At 49.1% G+C, this 27,508-nt stretch overlaps 17 non-coding genes across 17 annotated transcripts; all 17 read left to right on the top strand.

Annotated features, from left to right (window-relative positions):
* The first annotated feature begins 5,933 nt into the window (after window positions 1–5,933).
* On the top strand, window positions 5,934–6,124 carry LOC142675044 (U2 spliceosomal RNA). Its single transcript, XR_012852084.1, has one exon. It is a non-coding gene; the product is annotated as a U2 spliceosomal RNA (small nuclear RNA).
* A 1,125-nt stretch (window positions 6,125–7,249) lies between these two features.
* LOC142675067 (U2 spliceosomal RNA) lies at window positions 7,250–7,440 on the top strand. Its single transcript, XR_012852102.1, has one exon. It is a non-coding gene; the product is annotated as a U2 spliceosomal RNA (small nuclear RNA).
* A 1,135-nt stretch (window positions 7,441–8,575) lies between these two features.
* LOC142675065 (U2 spliceosomal RNA) lies at window positions 8,576–8,766 on the top strand. Its single transcript, XR_012852101.1, has one exon. It is a non-coding gene; the product is annotated as a U2 spliceosomal RNA (small nuclear RNA).
* Window positions 8,767–9,895: 1,129 nt separating this feature from the next.
* Window positions 9,896–10,086, top strand: LOC142675064 (U2 spliceosomal RNA). The gene has a single exon (XR_012852100.1). It is a non-coding gene; the product is annotated as a U2 spliceosomal RNA (small nuclear RNA).
* Window positions 10,087–11,211: 1,125 nt separating this feature from the next.
* On the top strand, window positions 11,212–11,402 carry LOC142675063 (U2 spliceosomal RNA). Its single transcript, XR_012852099.1, has one exon. It is a non-coding gene; the product is annotated as a U2 spliceosomal RNA (small nuclear RNA).
* Window positions 11,403–12,519: 1,117 nt separating this feature from the next.
* Window positions 12,520–12,710, top strand: LOC142675043 (U2 spliceosomal RNA). The gene has a single exon (XR_012852083.1). It is a non-coding gene; the product is annotated as a U2 spliceosomal RNA (small nuclear RNA).
* Window positions 12,711–13,834: 1,124 nt separating this feature from the next.
* On the top strand, window positions 13,835–14,025 carry LOC142675042 (U2 spliceosomal RNA). The gene has a single exon (XR_012852082.1). It is a non-coding gene; the product is annotated as a U2 spliceosomal RNA (small nuclear RNA).
* A 1,137-nt stretch (window positions 14,026–15,162) lies between these two features.
* Window positions 15,163–15,353, top strand: LOC142675040 (U2 spliceosomal RNA). The gene has a single exon (XR_012852081.1). It is a non-coding gene; the product is annotated as a U2 spliceosomal RNA (small nuclear RNA).
* Window positions 15,354–16,480: 1,127 nt separating this feature from the next.
* LOC142675039 (U2 spliceosomal RNA) lies at window positions 16,481–16,671 on the top strand. The gene has a single exon (XR_012852080.1). It is a non-coding gene; the product is annotated as a U2 spliceosomal RNA (small nuclear RNA).
* Window positions 16,672–17,797: 1,126 nt separating this feature from the next.
* On the top strand, window positions 17,798–17,988 carry LOC142675038 (U2 spliceosomal RNA). Its single transcript, XR_012852079.1, has one exon. It is a non-coding gene; the product is annotated as a U2 spliceosomal RNA (small nuclear RNA).
* Window positions 17,989–19,113: 1,125 nt separating this feature from the next.
* Window positions 19,114–19,304, top strand: LOC142675037 (U2 spliceosomal RNA). Its single transcript, XR_012852078.1, has one exon. It is a non-coding gene; the product is annotated as a U2 spliceosomal RNA (small nuclear RNA).
* A 1,117-nt stretch (window positions 19,305–20,421) lies between these two features.
* LOC142675036 (U2 spliceosomal RNA) lies at window positions 20,422–20,612 on the top strand. Its single transcript, XR_012852077.1, has one exon. It is a non-coding gene; the product is annotated as a U2 spliceosomal RNA (small nuclear RNA).
* A 1,137-nt stretch (window positions 20,613–21,749) lies between these two features.
* LOC142675034 (U2 spliceosomal RNA) lies at window positions 21,750–21,940 on the top strand. The gene has a single exon (XR_012852076.1). It is a non-coding gene; the product is annotated as a U2 spliceosomal RNA (small nuclear RNA).
* Window positions 21,941–23,071: 1,131 nt separating this feature from the next.
* Window positions 23,072–23,262, top strand: LOC142675033 (U2 spliceosomal RNA). The gene has a single exon (XR_012852075.1). It is a non-coding gene; the product is annotated as a U2 spliceosomal RNA (small nuclear RNA).
* Window positions 23,263–24,386: 1,124 nt separating this feature from the next.
* On the top strand, window positions 24,387–24,577 carry LOC142675032 (U2 spliceosomal RNA). Its single transcript, XR_012852074.1, has one exon. It is a non-coding gene; the product is annotated as a U2 spliceosomal RNA (small nuclear RNA).
* Window positions 24,578–25,710: 1,133 nt separating this feature from the next.
* On the top strand, window positions 25,711–25,901 carry LOC142675093 (U2 spliceosomal RNA). Its single transcript, XR_012852123.1, has one exon. It is a non-coding gene; the product is annotated as a U2 spliceosomal RNA (small nuclear RNA).
* Window positions 25,902–27,030: 1,129 nt separating this feature from the next.
* On the top strand, window positions 27,031–27,221 carry LOC142675092 (U2 spliceosomal RNA). Its single transcript, XR_012852122.1, has one exon. It is a non-coding gene; the product is annotated as a U2 spliceosomal RNA (small nuclear RNA).
* Window positions 27,222–27,508: the final 287 nt, after the last annotated feature.

Genomic DNA, 27,508 nt, shown 5'->3' with positions numbered 1-27,508 from the left:
TTCCTTGGGACTATGTCCGACCACACTACCACCAACTTGGGATAAGACACCCACAAACACAACAAATCATGTTTGATATCCCGCACCAACTCACGAAAAGGGCGGACTCCTAAGTCATTCCCACCCACGTGCAACACTAAAACCTCCGGAACCCTATCAAGCCGCACATATGTCTGGAATTCCGCCAACACCCTGTTCCACGACATACCTCTAAACCCCAGCCAATGCACAACCGCATCCTGTCGCGGAATGCGCAACTGGCGACCATCCGGGCGGACGTCCGCCCTCAAAGCCCCCCAGTGCACGTACGAATGACCCATCAACCACACCAGACAAGGAGGCGAATCTGAAACGGAAAACACAGTTAGGCACCACCATATAACATTTGCAAGCATAAACAACAAAATTACAACATATGGGGGCGGACATAGGACTTAAACCTTTTTGACTCCCAACGACCAATACGCCTCACCCCCTCATCATCCAACCCCCAGCGCCCTGCTTCCGTTGCTGCGCCAATCCGGAAGGAATGAGATGAATATGAGCCTGCCGCAACCCCAACCGCCGTCAAACATTTTTTAAAAACAGCTCCAAACTGAAACCTGGACAAGAACGACCCGTCCACATGACGTAACAAAGGCAAATCTGGAGACCCCCTGTTTTTTGTAAAACCCCGCATGCACTCTACTGGGCACATGACCGACCCCGGGAGAGCGAACAAAACTATCAGTTTTCCCTTCCCTAATTGGTCAGTTTTTGATCTACGCAACCATACCTCCAACCGATCTGCAAAAAGGCTCACCTCCCCAGATCTCAGCCCCCCTGCCTGTTTAGTACTTGGCGACACCAACTCACCTATTCTAAATGCTCCGAAGAACGCCAACGAGAAAGCCAACCGAAACAAATCCATTTCATCTGAAGAACGACATACCGATGCCAATGAACCGCCCAACAAGCCCAGCAAAGCAAACGACACCGGCCTTCTACTATCCGCCTCCACCCTACCTCTGCGCAACCCCTTCAAAGCCTGCGATACCAGAAATTCCTTCGATACATCCCGCAAGCCCCGCAACTTAAGCCCAAACGCCACCGCGGATATAAACCGGTTCACCTTCGCTACTGAAAACCCCCCCTCCCAGGCATCCCCTAACCAATACAAAAGTGCCACCAACCTGTCTCTATCCGTATTAACATCACCCAACTCTCTTACCCACTCCTCCCACTGCCTCCAACAAGCAGCATAAGCCCTCCACGTCGTGCGCGCCAAAGACCTTTGTAACAGCTGCTCTACGGGACCGATACCAGATCCCATAGATGATCCGGACACGCCAAACCGAGACGTTCCGCTCCCGGGGCCAATTGCCGAAACCGGTCCCACTGCGAGCGAGAAAGAGCATCAGCAACACAATTCCGTACACCCGGGACATGCACCGCCACCACCCACGCGTTCAGCGACAAACACACCAACACTAAATGTCGCAACAATTGAACTACCGGAGGAGAGGACGCCGTGATGTTATTAATGGCAAGCACCACCCCCATGTTGTCGCAGTAAAAACGGACCTTCTTATCCCTGAGCCTGTCCCCCCAAATGGTAGCCGCCACCACGATGGGAAACAGCTCGAGCAGGGCCAGATTCCGCGTCAATCCACTGGACACCCAGCTAGCCGGCCATTGACCTGCGCACCACGGACCTCCCCCGTAAGCTCCAAAGCCACCCGCCCCAGCCGCATCCGTGAAAATATTCAGATCACTCGTATCCTGCGCTGGGGCCATCCATAGCGAGCGACCATTGTACTGGCCCAAGAAGTCATCCCAAACCTGAAGATCAGCTTGGTGCTCCTCCTTGAGCCTCACAAAATGATGCGGCGCCCGCACTCCCGCCGTTGCCGCCGCCAACCTTCTACCAAACACCCTCCCCATCGGCATAATCCGGCAGGCGAAATTCAACTTCCCCAGCAGCGACTGAAGCTCCCTCAGCGACATTTTCTTCCTTCTACAAGCCCGTCGCACCTCCAGCCTCAAAGCACCCAACTTATCCGCCGGGAGCCGACACTCCATTGCCACCGAGTCAATTTCGATTCCCAAGAAACAAATCGTCGCTACCGGGCCCTCCGTTTTTTCCGGCGCCAAAGGGATCCCAAAATCCCTCGCCACCTTCTGCAGGGCATGAAGCAAGTTACCGCAAACCGGCGAACCCCCCGGGCCAACGCACAAAAAATCATCTAAGTAATGGATCAACGAATCGACCCCGGATACTCCCCTCGTTACCCACTCCACGAAGCTACTAAACGCCTCGAAGTATGCACAAGAAAGAGAACACCCCATCGGAAGGCACCGATCCACGTAAAAGGCCCCATTCCAAAAACAACCCAACAGCCGTTGGCTTTCTGGATGCACCGGCAACAACCTGAACGCCGCCTCGATGTCGGTTTTTGCTAGCAGCGCCCCCGGACCCGCAGCCCGCACTAACCCCACCGCCTTATCGAATGAGGTATAAACTACGGAACACAACTCGTGATCAATCCCGTCATTTACCGACGAACCTTTGGGATACGATAAATGTTGAATCAAACGAAACTTTCCGGGCTCGCGTTTAGGGACAATACCCAAAGGGGACACAACTAAATCTTTCACCGGCGACTCCACAAATGGCCCCGACATGCGCCCCAACGAAACTTCTTTTAACAACTTTTCCGACACGACTTCCGCATGCAAGTAAGCCGATTTTAAATTTCTCCGCGTAACCGGAACCTCATAAGGAGGCGGAGGAATAACAAAACCAACACTAAACCCTTCATAAAGCAACTTAGCTGCCGCCCTATCCGGATACTCATTTAGATAAGGGGCCATCCTTTCCACCCTCACCGGCGACACCCCCTTGACCAGCCCCGTGCTGGTTCCCGGACCTCTTTTTCCGCAGACATTTTGCCGCCCCGTGTGATGCCCCATTACACTCGGAGCACACGTGCTTGAACTTGCACGTGGCCCCGAACTTGCACTGGCCTTCATTGAATTGCCAGCAAAACCCCGCCTTTTCCCCGCCGCTTGGTCCACTCTGACTAGTCTGGCCTCCCTGGCCACCGCTCCCGGGAAAGGGCTGCCTAACCGGAGCCGTAACCCGTAACCAGAGAGCAATATCCTTCTGGTCCCACCGAATCGCCGGCCGAACCGCCTTCCGCTGACGGAATTGCTCATCATATCGCAGCCACGCCTGACCCCCATACGCCCTATGAGCCTCCCCAATAGCATCAAAATAACAAAATAACGCCGAACAATTTTCCGGCGCCTTTTCCCCTATCACACTAGCCAATATGGCGAACGCCTGCGACCAATTAACGAACGTCTGCGGGATAAGCCTATACCGCCGCCGTTCCTCCTCGTCCTTTTTACTCTCATCCCGCTTGCTCTTATCCAAATTGAATTTAGCCAGCGGCAAGAGAGAAAAAATTTCAACATATTCATCTTTCCAGATCCGATCACGCACCTCCTGCTTTAAATGCGCCCCCAACGGACCCTCAAAACAAACATACACCTCCCCCCGAGCACGATCGTCCATGCGCACTCGATCGCCGTCCTTCTGTGCCTCAGTCTGCACCGACACCGCGACCGCCTCTCTAACCGCCACCACAGGACGCGCCTGCAACGATCCCACTTCCCTGGGGCCTTCCCAAACTACCGCAGGGGACACTTCCGTTACTACCGGCGCCGCGGCCCTATCCAGGCGCCCCACCAGCTCCCGTAAGCAACCCACTAAATCTGCCAAACCCGCTCCGTCGCGTCCGCCCGCGCCACTACCGGCCCCCGATGCTATGCTAGCAGCCCCCCCGCCGACACCCGACATAAAAATCGCTGGATAAGACAATAATGGAGTTATACACTCACCGGGCTGCACAGGCGCTGTGTTCCCGTCAGCCGGACCATCCTGACCTCGACGATAGACGTCCAGTTCACCTTCCTCCAGTTCTTCTCTCGCCGACGACTGTCCCTCCCAACGACCTCTTCGTAAAGGGGATGAGGACGCGCTGACCGATGGGCCGGCAACCTGCCGCCCGACCGCCGGGACCCAGACTTCCGACCGGACCTGTTGCCTCGACGTCGCTGCAGATCTAGTCGTCCGTCTAGACGATCCTGACGAAGCCTGCCCCCTGGCCGGAACATCACCATGCGGGGCGGCCGTACCTTGCTCTCGACATCTTCCATCTGATGGGGGAGGGGTGACAGGGAGCCCGGCCTGCGACTCCCTGCTTACCGCCGGACCCCGTCGCGGCCTGGGATTCCTGCCAGGACGCAGGGCCTGGGAAGGGGCGGTCCTCCCAGCTGCCTGGCCTGCAGCGTCCGGGATCGGGCTCCCTCTGCGACGCCGTGTCCGCGGGACTACCTCCGGACTCAGGCGCTCTGGAGGTCGGGACCGCCGAGAGGGACGGGTCGACACAGCCTGCATCGCCGTCACCCCTGCTACCGCTCTCTGCCTGCCCAGCGCAGGAGCGGTTGTTGCCGACTCCCCCCCCGCCGCCATAGCCATGCTCGTAGGGGGGCCGGGGGAGGGGAGCCTGTCCCTTACAACAGACCCCGAACGCCGTGCCCGACGTGGCGAAACGGCGTCCGGGATCCGCGTTAATGCAGCCACGGTCTCCTCCAGCCATCCGGGACCGTGGTGCACAGCAGCGGCACGCAGCCGCTCTAAAATCAGGGCCTCTGCCATACTAAAAAGCCGGGCAACGGGGAGCTTTGCTTCTTGTGTATTACTCCTCCCGCTGCTTCCGGCTCAATGCCGAGAAACAGCGGGAAGCGCAGTAACGGCCCCCCCGTCCCCCCTTAACTCCTCCCCGTCCCTCCTTCAGCTCCTTCACCTTTCCCTCACCTCTTAACATTAACCCTTTCCCTACCAGGACGGTCATGTCGGCTTCCCTCAAGCCTGCAGCTGCGTCCAGCCTCTTCTGTCATGTGTGATAATGAGCTAATTTATTAAATGCAATTAATTAATACATTGCCACCTCTTGTTTTGTGTCGTCTGTGTTTCTGTGTTTCCGGCATTTCACATTGGAACAGCTCATTCACCTTCCTTGTCTTCTCTCCGCCCTCCCTCCTAGGTAGGTTAAAGAGCTGCACCTGAGCCAGCCACTGATTGATGCAGCACCATAGTCAAATAGTGGAGTGGAGTAGGGGAACAGCAAACAGCCATTAAAGCAGCCAGCCCGCCCGCCCGCCCGTCACAATGGACCTACCTGTGTACACTAGATGGATGTGATGGAATGTACTGTGGTCCCTACATTTCAAGAAGAAGTAAGAATTGCAGTTGCAACAAACCCTTGCTTGCCTACAAAGAGAGCAGCAATTTGGATTTGTTACTATGTTACCTGGAAGAATAACAAACTGTGCAAGGATGGAGGTTGTAGGAGCAAGGAGAACAAGTTGTCTGTAAAGTTGGTGGATGCCTATTTTCCATTTTGCAGTCCCTTGTCTCCCTCTTGTGGCCTCCTGGAGGCAACTAGCTGTGCAAAAAAAAGACAGCCTGGGGGCCGGCTGTTGCAGTGTTGCCCTCTCAGGCAACACTGAGTGACTGACTGAGCCGCACCGTCTTATATAAAGTTCAGACGGAACTTTGCACGTGTCATAGTGGAGACCTCAGGAGCCAGAGCCAGCTTTCTGACATCATAATGGGGCCTCAGAGATAAAAGCCTGGGCCCAGGCAGTGTTGGTCAGTGCTGCTCAGCAGGCAGCACTGGACTGGATTAAAGCTGATACAAGGTGTGAAAGGAGAAGGGGTGGCAGTGGACATGCACTTACTGCTGCTGCTGCTGCTGCCAGTGTTTGCACGGCAGGAGGGCATTTGGGCGTTGCCAGGAAGGCGTTTTTATGTCGATTCCTCCTCTTTCAGCACTGCATTGTGGTGCAAGCAAAAGAAGCAAAACGCGCGGCACGTTCGGGTTATCGCTTCTCGGCCTTTTGGCTAAGATCAAGTGTAGTATCTGTTCTTATCAGTTTAATATCTGATACGTCCCCTATCTGGGGACCATATATTAAATGGATTTTTAGAACAGGGAGATGGAAATAGAGCTTGCTCTGTCCACTCCACGCATTGACCTGGTATTGCAGTATTTCCAGGACCGGTGCACCCTTTCCTTATGTGTTTACTAAAATCAGATTCCAAAAGTGCTTTTTGTGTTTGCCATTGTTTTTGTCTTTCGGATGGGATCTCCCCTTTTAATCCCATTATTTCAACACCTGTTGGACAATGCATTTGTACAGTCATGTGTGATAATGAGCTAATTTATTAAATGCAATTAATTAATACATTGCCACCTCTTGTTTTGTGTCGTCTGTGTTTCTGTGTTTCCGGCATTTCACATTGGAACAGCTCATTCACCTTCCTTGTCTTCTCTCCGCCCTCCCTCCTAGGTAGGTTAAAGAGCTGCACCTGAGCCAGCCACTGATTGATGCAGCACCATAGTCAAATAGTGGAGTGGAGTAGGGGAACAGCAAACAGCCATTAAAGCAGCCAGCCCGCCCACCCGCCCGCCCGTCACAATGGACCTACCTGTGTACACTAGATGGATGTGATGGAATGTACTGTGGTCCCTACATTTCAAGAAGAAGTAAGAATTGCAGTTGCAACAAACCCTTGCTTGCCTACAAAGAGAGCAGCAATTTGGATTTGTTACTATGTTACCTGGAAGAATAACAAACTGTGCAAGGATGGAGGTTGTAGGAGCAAGGAGAACAAGTTGTCTGTAAAGTTGGTGGATGCCTATTTTCCATTTTGCAGTCCCTTGTCTCCCTCTTGTGGCCTCCTGGAGGCAACTAGCTGTGCAAAAAAAAGACAGCCTGGGGGCCGGCTGTTGCAGTGTTGCCCTCTCAGGCAACACTGAGTGACTGACTGAGCCGCACCGTCTTATATAAAGTTCAGACGGAACTTTGCACGTGTCATAGTGGAGACCTCAGGAGCCAGAGCCAGCTTTCTGACATCATAATGGGGCCTCAGAGATAAAAGCCTGGGCCCAGGCATTGGTCAGTGCTGCTCAGCAGGCAGCACTGGACTGGATTAAAGCTGATACAAGGTGTGAAAGGAGAAGGGGTGGCAGTGGGCATGCACTTACTGCTGCTGCTGCTGCTGCTGCTGCCAGTGTTTGCACGGCAGGAGGGCATTTGGGCGTTGCCAGGAAGGCGTTTTTATGTCGATTCCTCCTCTTTCAGCACTGCATTGTGGTGCAAGCAAAAGAAGCAAAACGCGCGGCACTTTCGGGTTATCGCTTCTCGGCCTTTTGGCTAAGATCAAGTGTAGTATCTGTTCTTATCAGTTTAATATCTGATACGTCCCCTATCTGGGGACCATATATTAAATGGATTTTTAGAACAGGGAGATGGAAATAGAGCTTGCTCTGTCCACTCCACGCATTGACCTGGTATTGCAGTATTTCCAGGACCGATGCACCCTTTCCTTATGTGTTTACTAAAATCAGATTCCAAAAGTGCTTTTTGTGTTTGCCATTGTTTTTGTCTTTCGGATGGGATCTCCCCTTTTAATCCCATTATATCAAACACCTGTTGGACAATGCATTTGTACAGTCATGTGTGATAATGAGCTAATTTATTAAATGCAATTAATTAATACATTGCCACCTCTTGTTTTGTGTCGTCTGTGTTCTGTGTTTCCGGCATTTCACATTGGAACAGCTCATTCACCTTCCTTGTCTTCTCTCCGCCCTCACTCCTAGGTAGGTTAAAGAGCTGCACCTGAGCCAGCCACTGATTGATGCAGCACCATAGTCAAATAGTGGAGTGGAGTAGGGGAACAGCAAACAGCCATTAAAGCAGCCAGCCCGCCCGCCCGCCCGCCCGCCCGTCACAATGGACCTACCTGTGTACACTAGATGGATGTGATGGAATGTACTGTGGTCCCTACATTTCAAGAAGAAGTAAGAATTGCAGTTGCAACAAACCCTTGCTTGCCTACAAAGAGAGCAGCAATTTGGATTTGTTACTATGTTACCTGGAAGAATAACAAACTGTGCAAGGATGGAGGTTGTAGGAGCAAGGAGAACAAGTTGTCTGTAAAGTTGGTGGATGCCTATTTTCCATTTTGCAGTCCCTTGTCTCCCTCTTGTGGCCTCCTGGAGGCAACTAGCTGTGCAAGAAAAAGACAGCCTGGGGGCCGGCTGTTGCAGTGTTGCCCTCTCAGGCAACACTGAGTGACTGACTGAGCCGCACCGTCTTATATAAAGTTCAGACGGAACTTTGCACGTGTCATAGTGGAGACCTCAGGAGCCAGAGCCAGCTTTCTGACATCATAATGGGGCCTCAGAGATAAAAGCCTGGGCCCAGGCAGTGTTGGTCAGTGCTGCTCAGCAGGCAGCACTGGACTGGATTAAAGCTGATACAAGGTGTGAAAGGAGAAGGGGTGGCAGTGGGCATGCACTTACTGCTGCTGCTGCTGCTGCTGCTGCTGCCAGTGTTTGCACGGCAGGAGGGCATTTGGGCGTTGCCAGGAAGGCGTTTTTATGTCGATTCCTCCTCTTTCAGCACTGCATTGTGGTGCAAGCAAAAGAAGCAAAACGCGCGACACGTTCGGGTTATCGCTTCTCGGCCTTTTGGCTAAGATCAAGTGTAGTATCTGTTCTTATCAGTTTAATATCTGATACGTCCCCTATCTGGGGACCATATATTAAATGGATTTTTAGAACAGGGAGATGGAAATAGAGCTTGCTCTGTCCACTCCACGCATTGACCTGGTATTGCAGTATTTCCAGGACCGATGCACCCTTTCCTTATGTGTTTACTAAAATCAGATTCCAAAAGTGCTTTTTGTGTTTGCCATTGTTTTTGTCTTTCGGATGGGATCTCCCCTTTTAATCCCATTATTTCAACACCTGTTGGACAATGCATTTGTACAGTCATGTGTGATAATGAGCTAATTTATTAAATGCAATTAATTAATACATTGCCACCTCTTGTTTTGTGTCGTCTGTGTTTCTGTGTTTCCGGCATTTCACATTGGAACAGCTCATTCACCTTCCTTGTCTTCTCTCCGCCCTCACTCCTAGGTAGGTTAAAGAGCTGCACCTGAGCCAGCCACTGATTGATGCAGCACCATAGTCAAATAGTGGAGTGGAGTAGGGGAACAGCAAACAGCCATTAAAGCAGCCAGCCCGCCCGCCCGCCCGCCCGCCCGTCACAATGGACCTACCTGTGTACACTAGATGGATGTGATGGAATGTACTGTGGTCCCTACATTTCAAGAAGAAGTAAGAATTGCAGTTGCAACAAACCCTTGCTTGCCTACAAAGAGAGCAGCAATTTGGATTTGTTACTATGTTACCTGGAAGAATAACAAACTGTGCAAGGATGGAGGTTGTAGGAGCAAGGAGAACAAGTTGTCTGTAAAGTTGGTGGATGCCTATTTTCCATTTTGCAGTCCCTTGTCTCCCTCTTGTGGCCTCCTGGAGGCAACTAGCTGTGCAAGAAAAAGACAGCCTGGGGGCCGGCTGTTGCAGTGTTGCCCTCTCAGGCAACACTGAGTGACTGACTGAGCCGCACCGTCTTATATAAAGTTCAGACGGAACTTTGCACGTGTCATAGTGGAGACCTCAGGAGCCAGAGCCAGCTTTCTGACATCATAATGGGGCCTCAGAGATAAAAGCCTGGGCCCAGGCAGTGTTGGTCAGTGCTGCTCAGCAGGCAGCACTGGACTGGATTAAAGCTGATACAAGGTGTGAAAGGAGAAGGGGTGGCAGTGGGCATGCACTTACTGCTGCTGCTGCTGCTGCTGCCAGTGTTTGCACGGCAGGAGGGCATTTGGGCGTTGCCAGGAAGGCGTTTTTATGTCGATTCCTCCTCTTTCAGCACTGCATTGTGGTGCAAGCAAAAGAAGCAAAACGCGCGACACGTTCGGGTTATCGCTTCTCGGCCTTTTGGCTAAGATCAAGTGTAGTATCTGTTCTTATCAGTTTAATATCTGATACGTCCCCTATCTGGGGACCATATATTAAATGGATTTTTAGAACAGGGAGATGGAAATAGAGCTTGCTCTGTCCACTCCACGCATTGACCTGGTATTGCAGTATTTCCAGGACCGATGCACCCTTTCCTTATGTGTTTACTAAAATCAGATTCCAAAAGTGCTTTTTGTGTTTGCCATTGTTTTTGTCTTTCGGATGGGATCTCCCCTTTTAATCCCATTATTTCAACACCTGTTGGACAATGCATTTGTACAGTCATGTGTGATAATGAGCTAATTTATTAAATGCAATTAATTAATACATTGCCACCTCTTGTTTTGTGTCGTCTGTGTTTCTGTGTTTCCGGCATTTCACATTGGAACAGCTCATTCACCTTCCTTGTCTTCTCTCCGCCCTCACTCCTAGGTAGGTTAAAGAGCTGCACCTGAGCCAGCCACTGATTGATGCAGCACCATAGTCAAATAGTGGAGTGGAGTAGGGGAACAGCAAACAGCCATTAAAGCAGCCAGCCCGCCCGCCCGCCCGCCCGTCACAATGGACCTACCTGTGTACACTAGATGGATGTGATGGAATGTACTGTGGTCCCTATATTTCAAGAAGAAGTAAGAATTGCAGTTGCAACAAACCCTTGCTTGCCTACAAAGAGAGCAGCAATTTGGATTTGTTACTATGTTACCTGGAAGAATAACAAACTGTGCAAGGATGGAGGTTGTAGGAGCAAGGAGAACAAGTTGTCTGTAAAGTTGGTGGATGCCTATTTTCCATTTTGCAGTCCCTTGTCTCCCTCTTGTGGCCTCCTGGAGGCAACTAGCTGTGCAAGAAAAAGACAGCCTGGGGGCCGGCTGTTGCAGTGTTGCCCTCTCAGGCAACACTGAGTGACTGACTGAGCCGCACCGTCTTATATAAAGTTCAGACGGAACTTTGCACGTGTCATAGTGGAGACCTCAGGAGCCAGAGCCAGCTTTCTGACATCATAATGGGGCCTCAGAGATAAAAGCCTGGGCCCAGGCAGTGTTGGTCAGTGCTGCTCAGCAGGCAGCACTGGACTGGATTAAAGCTGATACAGGGTGTGAAAGGAGAAGGGGTGGCAGTGGGCATGCACTTACTGCTGCTGCTGCTGCTGCTGCCAGTGTTTGCACGGCAGGAGGGCATTTGGGCGTTGCCAGGAAGGCGTTTTTATGTCGATTCCTCCTCTTTCAGCACTGCATTGTGGTGCAAGCAAAAGAAGCAAAACGCGCGACACGTTCGGGTTATCGCTTCTCGGCCTTTTGGCTAAGATCAAGTGTAGTATCTGTTCTTATCAGTTTAATATCTGATACGTCCCCTATCTGGGGACCATATATTAAATGGATTTTTAGAACAGGGAGATGGAAATAGAGCTTGCTCTGTCCACTCCACGCATTGACCTGGTATTGCAGTATTTCCAGGACCGATGCACCCTTTCCTTATGTGTTTACTAAAATCAGATTCCAAAAGTGCTTTTTGTGTTTGCCATTGTTTTTGTCTTTCGGATGGGATCTCCCCTTTTAATCCCATTATTTCAACACCTGTTGGACAATGCATTTGTACAGTCATGTGTGATAATGAGCTAATTTATTAAATGCAATTAATTAATACATTGCCACCTCTTGTTTTGTGTCGTCTGTGTTTCTGTGTTTCCGGCATTTCACATTGGAACAGCTCATTCACCTTCCTTGTCTTCTCTCCGCCCTCCCTCCTAGGTAGGTTAAAGAGCTGCACCTGAGCCAGCCACTGATTGATGCAGCACCATAGTCAAATAGTGGAGTGTAGTAGGGGAACAGCAAACAGCCATTAAAGCAGCCAGCCCGCCCGCCCGCCCGTCACAATGGACCTACCTGTGTACACTAGATGGATGTGATGGAATGTACTGTGGTCCCTACATTTCAAGAAGAAGTAAGAATTGCAGTTGCAACAAACCCTTGCTTGCCTACAAAGAGAGCAGCAATTTGGATTTGTTACTATGTTACCTGGAAGAATAACAAACTGTGCAAGGATGGAGGTTGTAGGAGCAAGGAGAACAAGTTGTCTGTAAAGTTGGTGGATGCCTATTTTCCATTTTGCAGTCCCTTGTCTCCCTCTTGTGGCCTCCTGGAGGCAACTAGCTGTGCAAAAAAAAGACAGCCTGGGGGCCGGCTGTTGCAGTGTTGCCCTCTCAGGCAACACTGATGACTGACTGAGCCGCACCGTCTTATATAAAGTTCAGACGGAACTTTGCACGTGTCATAGTGGAGACCTCAGGAGCCAGAGCCAGCTTTCTGACATCATAATGGGGCCTCAGAGATAAAAGCCTGGGCCCAGGCAGTGTTGGTCAGTGCTGCTCAGCAGGCAGCACTGGACTGGATTAAAGCTGATACAAGGTGTGAAAGGAGAAGGGGTGGCAGTGGGCATGCACTTACTGCTGCTGCTGCTGCTGCCAGTGTTTGCACGGCAGGAGGGCATTTGGGCGTTGCCAGGAAGGCGTTTTTATGTCGATTCCTCCTCTTTCAGCACTGCATTGTGGTGCAAGCAAAAGAAGCAAAACGCGCGGCACGTTCGGGTTATCGCTTCTCGGCCTTTTGGCTAAGATCAAGTGTAGTATCTGTTCTTATCAGTTTAATATCTGATACGTCCCCTATCTGGGGACCATATATTAAATGGATTTTTAGAACAGGGAGATGGAAATAGAGCTTGCTCTGTCCACTCCACGCATTGACCTGGTATTGCAGTATTTCCAGGACCGGTGCACCCTTTCCTTATGTGTTTACTAAAATCAGATTCCAAAAGTGCTTTTTGTGTTTGCCATTGTTTTTGTCTTTCGGATGGGATCTCCCCTTTTAATCCCATTATTTCAACACCTGTTGGACAATGCATTTGTACAGTCATGTGTGATAATGAGCTAATTTATTAAATGCAATTAATTAATACATTGCCACCTCTTGTTTTGTGTCGTCTGTGTTTCTGTGTTTCCGGCATTTCACATTGGAACAGCTCATTCACCTTCCTTGTCTTCTCTCCGCCCTCCCTCCTAGGTAGGTTAAAGAGCTGCACCTGAGCCAGCCACTGATTGATGCAGCACCATAGTCAAATAGTGGAGTGGAGTAGGGGAACAGCAAACAGCCATTAAAGCAGCCAGCCCGCCCGCCCGCCCGTCACAATGGACCTACCTGTGTACACTAGATGGATGTGATGGAATGTACTGTGGTCCCTACATTTCAAGAAGAAGTAAGAATTGCAGTTGCAACAAACCCTTGCTTGCCTACAAAGAGAGCAGCAATTTGGATTTGTTACTATGTTACCTGGAAGAATAACAAACTGTGCAAGGATGGAGGTTGTAGGAGCAAGGAGAACAAGTTGTCTGTAAAGTTGGTGGATGCCTATTTTCCATTTTGCAGTCCCTTGTCTCCCTCTTGTGGCCTCCTGGAGGCAACTAGCTGTGCAAAAAAAAGACAGCCTGGGGGCCGGCTGTTGCAGTGTTGCCCTCTCAGGCAACACTGAGTGACTGACTGAGCCGCACCGTCTTATATAGAGTTCAGACAGAACTTTGCACGTGTCATAGTGGAGACCTCAGGAGCCAGAGCCAGCTTTCTGACATCATAATGGGGCCTCAGAGATAAAAGCCTGGGCCCAGGCAGTGTTGGTCAGTGCTGCTCAGCAGGCAGCACTGGACTGGATTAAAGCTGATACAAGGTGTGAAAGGAGAAGGGGTGGCAGTGGGCATGCACTTACTGCTGCTGCTGCTGCTGCTGCTGCCAGTGTATGCACGGCAGGAGGGCATTTGGGCGTTGCCAGGAAGGCGTTTTTATGTCGATTCCTCCTCTTTCAGCACTGCATTGTGGTGCAAGCAAAAGAAGCAAAACGCGCGGCACGTTCGGGTTATCGCTTCTCGGCCTTTTGGCTAAGATCAAGTGTAGTATCTGTTCTTATCAGTTTAATATCTGATACGTCCCCTATCTGGGGACCATATATTAAATGGATTTTTAGAACAGGGAGATGGAAATAGAGCTTGCTCTGTCCACTCCACGCATTGACCTGGTATTGCAGTATTTCCAGGACCGGTGCACCCTTTCCTTATGTGTTTACTAAAATCAGATTCCAAAAGTGCTTTTTGTGTTTGCCATTGTTTTTGTCTTTCGGATGGGATCTCCCCTTTTAATCCCATTATTTCAACACCTGTTGGACAATGCATTTGTACAGTCATGTGTGATAATGAGCTAATTTATTAAATGCAATTAATTAATACATTGCCACCTCTTGTTTTGTGTCGTCTGTGTTTCTGTGTTTCCGGCATTTCACATTGGAACAGCTCATTCACCTTCCTTGTCTTCTCTCCGCCCTCCCTCCTAGGTAGGTTAAAGAGCTGCACCTGAGCCAGCCACTGATTGATGCAGCACCATAGTCAAATAGTGGAGTGGAGTAGGGGAACAGCAAACAGCCATTAAAGCAGCCAGCCCGCCCGCCCGCCCGCCCGTCACAATGGACCTACCTGTGTACACTAGATGGATGTGATGGAATGTACTGTGGTCCCTACATTTCAAGAAGAAGTAAGAATTGCAGTTGCAACAAACCCTTGCTTGCCTACAAAGAGAGCAGAAATTTGGATTTGTTACTATGTTACCTGGAAGAATAACAAACTGTGCAAGGATGGAGGTTGTAGGAGCAAGGAGAACAAGTTGTCTGTAAAGTTGGTGGATGCCTATTTTCCATTTTGCAGTCCCTTGTCTCCCTCTTGTGGCCTCCTGGAGGCAACTAGCTGTGCAAAAAAAAGACAGCCTGGGGGCCGGCTGTTGCAGTGTTGCCCTCTCAGGCAACACTGAGTGACTGACTGAGCCGCACCGTCTTATATAAAGTTCAGACAGAACTTTGCACGTGTCATAGTGGAGACCTCAGGAGCCAGAGCCAGCTTTCTGACATCATAATGGGGCCTCAGAGATAAAAGCCTGGGCCCAGGCAGTGTTGGTCAGTGCTGCTCAGCAGGCAGCACTGGACTGGATTAAAGCTGATACAAGGTGTGAAAGGAGAAGGGGTGGCAGTGGGCATGCACTTACTGCTGCTGCTGCTGCTGCTGCTGCTGCTGCTGCCAGTGTTTGCACGGCAGGAGGGCATTTGGGCGTTGCCAGGAAGGCGTTTTTATGTCGATTCCTCCTCTTTCAGCACTGCATTGTGGTGCAAGCAAAAGAAGCAAAACGCGCGGCACGTTCGGGTTATCGCTTCTCGGCCTTTTGGCTAAGATCAAGTGTAGTATCTGTTCTTATCAGTTTAATATCTGATACGTCCCCTATCTGGGGACCATATATTAAATGGATTTTTAGAACAGGGAGATGGAAATAGAGCTTGCTCTGTCCACTCCACGCATTGACCTGGTATTGCAGTATTTCCAGGACCGGTGCACCCTTTCCTTATGTGTTTACTAAAATCAGATTCCAAAAGTGCTTTTTGTGTTTGCCATTGTTTTTGTCTTTCGGATGGGATCTCCCCTTTTAATCCCATTATTTCAACACCTGTTGGACAATGCATTTGTACAGTCATGTGTGATAATGAGCTAATTTATTAAATGCAATTAATTAATACATTGCCACCTCTTGTTTTGTGTCGTCTGTGTTTCTGTGTTTCCGGCATTTCACATTGGAACAGCTCATTCACCTTCCTTGTCTTCTCTCCGCCCTCCCTCCTAGGTAGGTTAAAGAGCTGCACCTGAGCCAGCCACTGATTGATGCAGCACCATAGTCAAATAGTGGAGTGGAGTAGGGGAACAGCAAACAGCCATTAAAGCAGCCAGCCCGCCCGCCCGCCCGTCACAATGGACCTACCTGTGTACACTAGATGGATGTGATGGAATGTACTGTGGTCCCTACATTTCAAGAAGAAGTAAGAATTGCAGTTGCAACAAACCCTTGCTTGCCTACAAAGAGAGCAGCAATTTGGATTTGTTACTATGTTACCTGGAAGAATAACAAACTGTGCAAGGATGGAGGTTGTAGGAGCAAGAAGAACAAGTTGTCTGTAAAGTTGGTGGATGCCTATTTTCCATTTTGCAGTCCCTTGTCTCCCTCTTGTGGCCTCCTGGAGGCAACTAGCTGTGCAAAAAAAAGACAGCCTGGGGGCCGGCTGTTGCAGTGTTGCCCTCTCAGGCAACACTGAGTGACTGACTGAGCCGCACCGTCTTATATAAAGTTCAGACGGAACTTTGCACGTGTCATAGTGGAGACCTCAGGAGCCAGAGCCAGCTTTCTGACATCATAATGGGGCCTCAGAGATAAAAGCCTGGGCCCAGGCAGTGTTGGTCAGTGCTGCTCAGCAGGCAGCACTGGACTGGATTAAAGCTGATACAAGGTGTGAAAGGAGAAGGGGTGGCAGTGGGCATGCACTTACTGCTGCTGCTGCTGCTGCTGCTGCTGCCAGTGTTTGCACGGCAGGAGGGCATTTGGGCGTTGCCAGGAAGGCGTTTTTATGTCGATTCCTCCTCTTTCAGCACTGCATTGTGGTGCAAGCAAAAGAAGCAAAACGCGCGGCACGTTCGGGTTATCGCTTCTCGGCCTTTTGGCTAAGATCAAGTGTAGTATCTGTTCTTATCAGTTTAATATCTGATACGTCCCCTATCTGGGGACCATATATTAAATGGATTTTTAGAACAGGGAGATGGAAATAGAGCTTGCTCTGTCCACTCCACGCATTGACCTGGTATTGCAGTATTTCCAGGACCGGTGCACCCTTTCCTTATGTGTTTACTAAAATCAGATTCCAAAAGTGCTTTTTGTGTTTGCCATTGTTTTTGTCTTTCGGATGGGATCTCCCCTTTTAATCCCATTATTTCAACACCTGTTGGACAATGCATTTGTACAGTCATGTGTGATAATGAGCTAATTTATTAAATGCAATTAATTAATACATTGCCACCTCTTGTTTTGTGTCGTCTGTGTTTCTGTGTTTCCGGCATTTCACATTGGAACAGCTCATTCACCTTCCTTGTCTTCTCTCCGCCCTCCCTCCTAGGTAGGTTAAAGAGCTGCACCTGAGCCAGCCACTGATTGATGCAGCACCATAGTCAAATAGTGGAGTGGAGTAGGGGAACAGCAAACAGCCATTAAAGCAGCCAGCCCGCCCGCCCGTCACAATGGACCTACCTGTGTACACTAGATGGATGTGATGGAATGTACTGTGGTCCCTACATTTCAAGAAGAAGTAAGAATTGCAGTTGCAACAAACCCTTGCTTGCCTACAAAGAGAGCAGCAATTTGGATTTGTTACTATGTTACCTGGAAGAATAACAAACTGTGCAAGGATGGAGGTTGTAGGAGCAAGGAGAACAAGTTGTCTGTAAAGTTGGTGGATGCCTATTTTCCATTTTGCAGTCCCTTGTCTCCCTCTTGTGGCCTCCTGGAGGCAACTAGCTGTGCAAAAAAAAGACAGCCTGGGGGCCGGCTGTTGCAGTGTTGCCCTCTCAGGCAACACTGAGTGACTGACTGAGCCGCACCGTCTTATATAAAGTTCAGACGGAACTTTGCACGTGTCATAGTGGAGACCTCAGGAGCCAGAGCCAGCTTTCTGACATCATAATGGGGCCTCAGAGATAAAAGCCTGGGCCCAGGCAGTGTTGGTCAGTGCTGCTCAGCAGGCAGCACTGGACTGGATTAAAGCTGATACAAGGTGTGAAAGGAGAAGGGGTGGCAGTGGGCATGCACTTACTGCTGCTGCTGCTGCTGCTGCTGCTGCTGCCAGTGTTTGCACGGCAGGAGGGCATTTGGGCGTTGCCAGGAAGGCGTTTTTATGTCGATTCCTCCTCTTTCAGCACTGCATTGTGGTGCAAGCAAAAGAAGCAAAACGCGCGGCACGTTCGGGTTATCGCTTCTCGGCCTTTTGGCTAAGATCAAGTGTAGTATCTGTTCTTATCAGTTTAATATCTGATACGTCCCCTATCTGGGGACCATATATTAAATGGATTTTTAGAACAGGGAGATGGAAATAGAGCTTGCTCTGTCCACTCCACGCATTGACCTGGTATTGCAGTATTTCCAGGACCGGTGCACCCTTTCCTTATGTGTTTACTAAAATCAGATTCCAAAAGTGCTTTTTGTGTTTGCCATTGTTTTTGTCTTTCGGATGGGATCTCCCCTTTTAATCCCATTATTTCAACACCTGTTGGACAATGCATTTGTACAGTCATGTGTGATAATGAGCTAATTTATTAAATGCAATTAATTAATACATTGCCACCTCTTGTTTTGTGTCGTCTGTGTTTCTGTGTTTCCGGCATTTCACATTGGAACAGCTCATTCACCTTCCTTGTCTTCTCTCCGCCCTCCCTCCTAGGTAGGTTAAAGAGCTGCACCTGAGCCAGCCACTGATTGATGCAGCACCATAGTCAAATAGTGGAGTGGAGTAGGGGAACAGCAAACAGCCATTAAAGCAGCCAGCCCGCACGCCCGCCCGCCCGTCACAATGGACCTACCTGTGTACACTAGATGGATGTGATGGAATGTACTGTGGTCCCTACATTTCAAGAAGAAGTAAGAATTGCAGTTGCAACAAACCCTTGCTTGCCTACAAAGAGAGCAGCAATTTGGATTTGTTACTATGTTACCTGGAAGAATAACAAACTGTGCAAGGATGGAGGTTGTAGGAGCAAGGAGAACAAGTTGTCTGTAAAGTTGGTGGATGCCTATTTTCCATTTTGCAGTCCCTTGTCTCCCTCTTGTGGCCTCCTGGAGGCAACTAGCTGTGCAAAAAAAAGACAGCCTGGGGGCCGGCTGTTGCAGTGTTGCCCTCTCAGGCAACACTGAGTGACTGACTGAGCCGCACCGTCTTATATAAAGTTCAGACGGAACTTTGCACGTGTCATAGTGGAGACCTCAGGAGCCAGAGCCAGCTTTCTGACATCATAATGGGGCCTCAGAGATAAAAGCCTGGGCCCAGGCAGTGTTGGTCAGTGCTGCTCAGCAGGCAGCACTGGACTGAATTAAAGCTGATACAAGGTGTGAAAGGAGAAGGGGTGGCAGTGGGCATGCACTTACTGCTGCTGCTGCTGCTGCTGCCAGTGTTTGCACGTCAGGAGGGCATTTGGGCGTTGCCAGGAAGGCGTTTTTATGTCGATTCCTCCTCTTTCAGCACTGCATTGTGGTGCAAGCAAAAGAAGCAAAACGCGCGGCACGTTCGGGTTATCGCTTCTCGGCCTTTTGGCTAAGATCAAGTGTAGTATCTGTTCTTATCAGTTTAATATCTGATACGTCCCCTATCTGGGGACCATATATTAAATGGATTTTTAGAACAGGGAGATGGAAATAGAGCTTGCTCTGTCCACTCCACGCATTGACCTGGTATTGCAGTATTTCCAGGACCGGTGCACCCTTTCCTTATGTGTTTACTAAAATCAGATTCCAAAAGTGCTTTTTGTGTTTGCCATTGTTTTTGTCTTTCGGATGGGATCTCCCCTTTTAATCCCATTATTTCAACACCTGTTGGACAATGCATTTGTACAGTCATGTGTGATAATGAGCTAATTTATTAAATGCAATTAATTAATACATTGCCACCTCTTGTTTTGTGTCGTCTGTGTTTCTGTGTTTCCGGCATTTCACATTGGAACAGCTCATTCACCTTCCTTGTCTTCTCTCCGCCCTCCCTCCTAGGTAGGTTAAAGAGCTGCACCTGAGCCAGCCACTGATTGATGCAGCACCATAGTCAAATAGTGGAGTGGAGTAGGGGAACAGCAAACAGCCATTAAAGCAGCCAGCCCGCCCGCCCGTCACAATGGACCTACCTGTGTACACTAGATGGATGTGATGGAATGTACTGTGGTCCCTACATTTCAAGAAGAAGTAAGAATTGCAGTTGCAACAAACCCTTGCTTGCCTACAAAGAGAGCAGCAATTTGGATTTGTTACTATGTTACCTGGAAGAATAACAAACTGTGCAAGGATGGAGGTTGTAGGAGCAAGGAGAACAAGTTGTCTGTAAAGTTGGTGGATGCCTATTTTCCATTTTGCAGTCCCTTGTCTCCCTCTTGTGGCCTCCTGGAGGCAACTAGCTGTGCAAAAAAAAGACAGCCTGGGGGCCGGCTGTTGCAGTGTTGCCCTCTCAGGCAACACTGAGTGACTGACTGAGCCGCACCGTCTTATATAAAGTTCAGACGGAACTTTGCACGTGTCATAGTGGAGACCTCAGGAGCCAGAGCCAGCTTTCTGACATCATAATAGGGCCTCAGAGATAAAAGCCTGGGCCCAGGCAGTGTTGGTCAGTGCTGCTCAGCAGGCAGCACTGGACTGGATTAAAGCTGATACAAGGTGTGAAAGGAGAAGGGGTGGCAGTGGGCATGCACTTACTGCTGCTGCTGCTGCTGCTGCCAGTGTTTGCACGGCAGGAGGGCATTTGGGCGTTGCCAGGAAGGCGTTTTTATGTCGATTCCTCCTCTTTCAGCACTGCATTGTGGTGCAAGCAAAAGAAGCAAAACGCGCGGCACGTTCGGGTTATCGCTTCTCGGCCTTTTGGCTAAGATCAAGTGTAGTATCTGTTCTTATCAGTTTAATATCTGATACGTCCCCTATCTGGGGACCATATATTAAATGGATTTTTAGAACAGGGAGATGGAAATAGAGCTTGCTCTGTCCACTCCACGCATTGACCTGGTATTGCAGTATTTCCAGGACCGGTGCACCCTTTCCTTATGTGTTTACTAAAATCAGATTCCAAAAGTGCTTTTTGTGTTTGCCATTGTTTTTGTCTTTCGGATGGGATCTCCCCTTTTAATCCCATTATTTCAACACCTGTTGGACAATGCATTTGTACAGTCATGTGTGATAATGAGCTAATTTATTAAATGCAATTAATTAATACATTGCCACCTCTTGTTTTGTGTCGTCTGTGTTTCTGTGTTTCCGGCATTTCACATTGGAACAGCTCATTCACCTTCCTTGTCTTCTCTCCGCCCTCCCTCCTAGGTAGGTTAAAGAGCTGCACCTGAGCCAGCCACTGATTGATGCAGCACCATAGTCAAATAGTGGAGTGGAGTAGGGGAACAGCAAACAGCCATTAAAGCAGCCAGCCCGCCCGCCCGCCCGCCCGTCACAATGGACCTACCTGTGTACACTAGATGGATGTGATGGAATGTACTGTGGTCCCTACATTTCAAGAAGAAGTAAGAATTGCAGTTGCAACAAACCCTTGCTTGCCTACAAAGAGAGCAGCAATTTGGATTTGTTACTATGTTACCTGGAAGAATAACAAACTGTGCAAGGATGGAGGTTGTAGGAGCAAGGAGAACAAGTTGTCTGTAAAGTTGGTGGATGCATATTTTCCATTTTGCAGTCCCTTGTCTCCCTCTTGTGGCCTCCTGGAGGCAACTAGCTGTGCAAAAAAAAGACAGCCTGGGGGCCGGCTGTTGCAGTGTTGCCCTCTCAGGCAACACTGAGTGACTGACTGAGCCGCACCGTCTTATATAAAGTTCAGACGGAACTTTGCACGTGTCATAGTGGAGACCTCAGGAGCCAGAGCCAGCTTTCTGACATCATAATGGGGCCTCAGAGATAAAAGCCTGGGCCCAGGCAGTGTTGGTCAGTGCTGCTCAGCAGGCAGCACTGGACTGGATTAAAGCTGATACAAGGTGTGAAAGGAGAAGGGGTGGCAGTGGGTATGCACTTACTGCTGCTGCTGCTGCTGCTGCTGCTGATGCTGCCAGTGTTTTCACGGCAGGAGGGCATTTGGGCGTTGCCAGGAAGGCGTTTTTATGTCGATTCCTCCTCTTTTAGCACTGCATTGTGGTGCAAGCAAAAGAAGCAAAACGTGCGGCACGTTCGGGTTATCGCTTCTCGGCCTTTTGGCTAAGATCAAGTGTAGTATCTGTTCTTATCAGTTTAATATCTGATACGTCCCCTATCTGGGGACCATATATTAAATGGATTTTTAGAACAGGGAGATGGAAATAGAGCTTGCTCTGTCCACTCCACGCATTGACCTGGTATTGCAGTATTTCCAGGACCGGTGCACCCTTTCCTTATGTGTTTACTAAAATCAGATTCCAAAAGTGCTTTTTGTGTTTGCCATTGTTTTTGTCTTTCGGATGGGATCTCCCCTTTTAATCCCATTATTTCAACACCTGTTGGACAATGCATTTGTACAGTCATGTGTGATAATGAGCTAATTTATTAAATGCAATTAATTAATACATTGCCACCTCTTGTTTTGTGTCGTCTGTGTTTCTGTGTTTCCGGCATTTCACATTGGAACAGCTCATTCACCTTCCTTGTCTTCTGTCCGCCCTCCCTCCTAGGTAGGTTAAAGAGCTGCACCTGAGCCAGCCACTGATTGATGCAGCACCATAGTCAAATAGTGGAGTGGAGTAGGGGAACAGCAAACAGCCATTAAAGCAGCCAGCCCGCCCGCCCGCCCGCCCGTCACAATGGACCTACCTGTGTACACTAGATGGATGTGATGGAATGTACTGTGGTCCCTACATTTCAAGAAGAAGTAAGAATTGCAGTTGCAACAAACCCTTGCTTGCCTACAAAGAGAGCAGCAATTTGGATTTGTTACTATGTTACCTGGAAGAATAACAAACTGTGCAAGGATGGAGGTTGTAGGAGCAAGGAGAACAAGTTGTCTGTAAAGTTGGTGGATGCCTATTTTCCATTTTGCAGTCCCTTGTCTCCCTCTTGTGGCCTCCTGTAGGCAACTAGCTGTGCAAAAAAAAGACAGCCTGGGGGCCGGCTGTTGCAGTGTTGCCCTCTCAGGCAACACTGAGTGACTGACTGAGCCGCACCGTCTTATATAAAGTTCAGACGGAACTTTGCACGTGTCATAGTGGAGACCTCAGGAGCCAGAGCCAGCTTTCTGACATCATAATGGGGCCTCAGAGATAAAAGCCTGGGCCCAGGCAGTGTTGGTCAGTGCTGCTCAGCAGGCAGCACTGGACTGGATTAAAGCTGATACAAGGTGTGAAAGGAGAAGGGGTGGCAGTGGGCATGCACTTACTGCTGCTGCTGCTGCTGCTGCTGCTGCCAGTGTTTGCACGGCAGGAGGGCATTTGGGCGTTGCCAGGAAGGCGTTTTTATGTCGATTCCTCCTCTTTCAGCACTGCATTGTGGTGCAAGCAAAAGAAGCAAAACGCGCGGCACGTTCGGGTTATCGCTTCTCGGCCTTTTGGCTAAGATCAAGTGTAGTATCTGTTCTTATCAGTTTAATATCTGATACGTCCCCTATCTGGGGACCATATATTAAATGGATTTTTAGAACAGGGAGATGGAAATAGAGCTTGCTCTGTCCACTCCACGCATTGACCTGGTATTGCAGTATTTCCAGGACCGGTGCACCCTTTCCTTATGTGTTTACTAAAATCAGATTCCAAAAGTGCTTTTTGTGTTTGCCATTGTTTTTGTCTTTCGGATGGGATCTCCCCTTTTAATCCCATTATTTCAACACCTGTTGGACAATGCATTTGTACAGTCATGTGTGATAATGAGCTAATTTATTAAATGCAATTAATTAATACATTGCCACCTCTTGTTTTGTGTCGTCTGTGTTTCTGTGTTTCCGGCATTTCACATTGGAACAGCTCATTCACCTTCCTTGTCTTCTCTCCGCCCTCCCTCCTAGGTAGGTTAAAGAGCTGCACCTGAGCCAGCCACTGATTGATGCAGCACCATAGTCAAATAGTGGAGTGGAGTAGGGGAACAGCAAACAGCCATTAAAGCAGCCAGCCCGCCCGCCCGCCCGTCACAATGGACCTACCTGTGTACACTAGATGGATGTGATGGAATGTACTGTGGTCCCTACATTTCAAGAAGAAGTAAGAATTGCAGTTGCAACAAACCCTTGCTTGCCTACAAAGAGAGCAGCAATTTGGATTTGTTACTATGTTACCCGGAAGAATAACAAACTGTGCAAGGATGGAGGTTGTAGGAGCAAGGAGAACAAGTTGTCTGTAAAGTTGGTGGATGCCTATTTTCCATTTTGCAGTCCCTTGTCTCCCTCTTGTGGCCTCCTGGAGGCAACTAGCTGTGCAAAAAAAAGACAGCCTGGGGGCCGGCTGTTGCAGTGTTGCCCTCTCAGGCAACACTGAGTGACTGACTGAGCCGCACCGTCTTATATAAAGTTCAGACGGAACTTTGCACGTGTCATAGTGGAGACCTCAGGAGCCAGAGCCAGCTTTCTGACATCATAATGGGGCCTCAGAGATAAAAGCCTGGGCCCAGGCAGTGTTGGTCAGTGCTGCTCAGCAGGCAGCACTGGACTGGATTAAAGCTGATACAAGGTGGGAAAGGAGAAGGGGTGGCACTGGGCATGCACTTACTGCTGCTGCTGCTGCTGCTGCTGCCAGTGTTTGCACGGCAGGAGGGCATTTGGGCGTTGCCAGGAAGGCGTTTTTATGTCGATTCCTCCTCTTTCAGCACTGCATTGTGGTGCAAGCAAAAGAAGCAAAACGAGCGGCACGTTCGGGTTATCGCTTCTCGGCCTTTTGGCTAAGATCAAGTGTAGTATCTGTTCTTATCAGTTTAATATCTGATACGTCCCCTATCTGGGGACCATATATTAAATGGATTTTTAGAACAGGGAGATGGAAATAGAGCTTGCTCTGTCCACTCCACGCATTGACCTGGTATTGCAGTATTTCCAGGACCGGTGCACCCTTTCCTTATGTGTTTACTAAAATCAGATTCCAAAAGTGCTTTTTGTGTTTGCCATTGTTTTTGTCTTTCGGATGGGATCTCCCCTTTTAATCCCATTATTTCAACACCTGTTGGACAATGCATTTGTACAGTCATGTGTGATAATGAGCTAATTTATTAAATGCAATTAATTAATACATTGCCACCTCTTGTTTTGTGTCGTCTGTGTTTCTGTGTTTCCGGCATTTCACATTGGAACAGCTCATTCACCTTCCTTGTCTTCTCTCCGCCCTCCCTCTTAGGTAGGTTAAAGAGCTGCACCTGAGCCAGCCACTGATTGATGCAGCACCATAGTCAAATAGTGGAGTGGAGTAGGGGAACAGCAAACAGCCATTAAAGCAGCCAGCCCGCCCGCCCGCCCGTCACAATGGACCTACCTGTGTACACTAGATGGATGTGATGGAATGTACTGTGGTCCCTACATTTCAAGAAGAAGTAAGAATTGCAGTTGCAATAAACCCTTGCTTGCCTACAAAGAGAGCAGCAATTTGGATTTGTTACTATGTTACCTGGAAGAATAACAAACTGTGCAAGGATGGAGGTTGTAGGAGCAAGGAGAACAAGTTGTCTGTAAAGTTGGTGGATGCCTATTTTCCATTTTGCAGTCCCTTGTCTCCCTCTTGTGGCCTCCTGGAGGCAACTGGCTGTGCAAAAAAAAGACAGCCTGGGGGCCGGCTGTTGCAGTGTTGCCCTCTCAGGCAACACTGAGTGACTGACTGAGCCGCACCGTCTTATATAAAGTTCAGACGGAACTTTGCACGTGTCATAGTGGAGACCTCAGGAGCCAGAGCCAGCTTTCTGACATCATAATGGGGCCTCAGAGATAAAAGCCTGGGCCCAGGCAGTGTTGGTCAGTGCTGCTCAGCAGGCAGCACTGGACTGGATTAAAGCTGATACAAGGTGTGAAAGGAGAAGGGGTGGCAGTGGGCATGCACTTACTGCTGCTGCTGCTGCTGCTGCTGCTGCTGCCGCCAGTGTTTGCACGGCAGGAGGGCATTTGGGCGTTGCCAGGAAGGCGTTTTTATGTTGATTCCTCCTCTTTCAGCACTGCATTGTGGTGCAAGCAAAAGAAGCAAAACGCGCGGCACGTTCGGGTTATCGCTTCTCGGCCTTTTGGCTAAGATCAAGTGTAGTATCTGTTCTTATCAGTTTAATATCTGATACGTCCCCTATCTGGGGACCATATATTAAATGGATTTTTAGAACAGGGAGATGGAAATAGAGCTTTCTCTGTCCACTCCACGCATTGACCTGGTATTGCAGTATTTCCAGGACCGGTGCACCCTTTCCTTATGTGTTTACTAAAATCAGATTCCAAAAGTGCTTTTTGTGTTTGCCATTGTTTTTGTCTTTCGGATGGGATCTCCCCTTTTAATCCCATTATTTCAACACCTGTTGGACAATGCATTTGTACAGTCATGTGTGATAATGAGCTAATTTATTAAATGCAATTAATTAATACATTGCCACCTCTTGTTTTGTGTCGTCTGTGTTTCTGTGTGTCCGGCATTTCACATTGGAACAGCTCATTCACCTTCCTTGTCTTCTCTCCGCCCTCCCTCTTAGGTAGGTTAAAGAGCTGCACCTGAGCCAGCCACTGATTGATGCAGCACCATAGTCAAATAGTGGAGTGGAGTAGGGGAACAGCAAACAGCCATTAAAGCAGCCAGCCCGCCCGCCCGCCCGCCCGTCACAATGGACCTACCTGTGTACACTAGATGGATGTGATGGAATGTACTGTGGTCCCTACATTTCAAGAAGAAGTAAGAATTGCAGTTGCAATAAACCCTTGCTTGCCTACAAAGAGAGCAGCAATTTGGATTTGTTACTATGTTACCTGGAAGAATAACAAACTGTGCAAGGATGGAGGTTGTAGGAGCAAGGAGAACAAGTTGTCTGTAAAGTTGGTGGATGCCTATTTTCCATTTTGCAGTCCCTTGTCTCCCTCTTGTGGCCTCCTGGAGGCAACTAGCTGTGCAAAAAAAAAGACAGCCTGGGGGCCGGCTGTTGCAGTGTTGCCCTCTCAGGCAACACTGAGTGACTGACTGAGCCGCACCGTCTTATATAAAGTTCAGACGGAACTTTGCACGTGTCATAGTGGAGACCTCAGGAGCCAGAGCCAGCTTTCTGACATCATAATGGGGCCTCAGAGATAAAAGCCTGGGCCCAGGCAGTGTTGGTCAGTGCTGCTCAGCAGGCAGCACTGGACTGGATTGAAGCTGATACAAGGTGTGAAAGGAGAAGGGGTGGCAGTGGGCATGCACTTACTGCTGCTGCTGCTGCTGCTGCTGCCAGTGTTTGCACGGCAGGAGGGCATTTGGGCGTTGCCAGGAAGGCGTTTTTATGTCGATTCCTCCTCTTTCAGCACTGCATTGTGGTGCAAGCAAAAGAAGCAAAACGCGCGGCACGTTCGGGTTATCGCTTCTCGGCCTTTTGGCTAAGATCAAGTGTAGTATCTGTTCTTATCAGTTTAATATCTGATACGTCCCCTATCTGGGGACCATATATTAAATGGATTTTTAGAACAGGGAGATGGAAATAGAGCTTTCTCTGTCCACTCCACGCATTGACCTGGTATTGCAGTATTTCCAGGACCGGTGCACCCTTTCCTTATGTGTTTACTAAAATCAGATTCCAAAAGTGCTTTTTGTGTTTGCCATTGTTTTTGTCTTTCGGATGGGATCTCCCCTTTTAATCCCATTATTTCAACACCTGTTGGACAATGCATTTGTACAGTCATGTGTGATAATGAGCTAATTTATTAAATGCAATTAATTAATACATTGCCACCTCTTGTTTTGTGTCGTCTGTGTTTCTGTGTGTCCGGCATTTCACATTGGAACAGCTCATTCACCTTCCTTGTCTTCTCTCCGCCCTCCCTCCTAGGTAGGTTAA

Source organism: Rhinoderma darwinii (assembly GCF_050947455.1).
Source record: "Rhinoderma darwinii isolate aRhiDar2 chromosome 2 unlocalized genomic scaffold, aRhiDar2.hap1 SUPER_2_unloc_25, whole genome shotgun sequence".
NCBI lineage: Eukaryota > Metazoa > Chordata > Amphibia > Anura > Rhinodermatidae > Rhinoderma > Rhinoderma darwinii.
The sequence above is the reverse complement of the archived record's forward strand: the minus strand, read 5'-3'. Positions and strand labels throughout refer to the sequence as shown.